Consider the following 892-nt stretch of genomic DNA (forward strand, 5'->3'; position numbering starts at 1 on the left):
ACTAAAGTTACATCCTGTGCTAAAAAAATTATCGTATTCTTTGTCTTGTATTGTAGTGGCTGCTATAAAACCGTTGCCCTCTATTATATTTTATGATGCAACTAATTGAGTGTGACGACTAGCGTTTAACTATATTTCACATGTTTTGTTATATATCTAGAAGTACGTTGGGCGTTAACAATCCTACTAAACAAGCAAGGATTTAACAATTTTTAAGTTAAACCATAGTTGTGAAAGCATTCTTCCATATCTTTATACAAGTTTTCTCCAAGCAATTATATTCTTGCTTTTGGTTAGAGCTTACTCTTCATATTTGATGACTATGGTTTTAGATTGATTTAGTGTAGTACCCTAATCCTATAGAGCTCATAAATAGAAGTTTTAACATCAAGTCTTGCACTTGTATATTAGAATTTGAGTAGCATAGCCATAAAGTTAGATTTTGGCTTAGGATTTTTGACATAATAATTAAGAGTTAATCCTGAGTCGAAGAGAGCAACAACCCTAATGTTAGCATACATGTTGCAGATACAAACCAGAACAACGACAACACATGCTAACACAAGCTCCCAAGACAAAACAATTGCCGTTGTGTCAACATCGTCCTTCATTATCGTGTCAATTAAGTCATCACAGCTCTTCTTTTCTCATTCTGGTTTTTCCCTTCAACTTCCGAGCAGTGTGCTCTAATACTATACACCCTCCTTTATCCTGGGTTTAACCAATTCCACCACTATTAAGACAACTCTTGGCTCTTAGAAATCACCTACAATACACCCTCTGTAACGCCCCGAATTCTCGAAACCCAAAGCGTTAAAAATAATCGATCTTTCTTGGTTCGACCTCTTTGATGTTAACCAAAGTAATTTGTAAATTAGAAAGTATTTGGATT

This window comes from Olea europaea, chromosome 22, assembly GCF_002742605.1.
Source record: "Olea europaea var. sylvestris chromosome 22, O_europaea_v1, whole genome shotgun sequence".
Taxonomy (NCBI): domain Eukaryota; kingdom Viridiplantae; phylum Streptophyta; class Magnoliopsida; order Lamiales; family Oleaceae; genus Olea; species Olea europaea.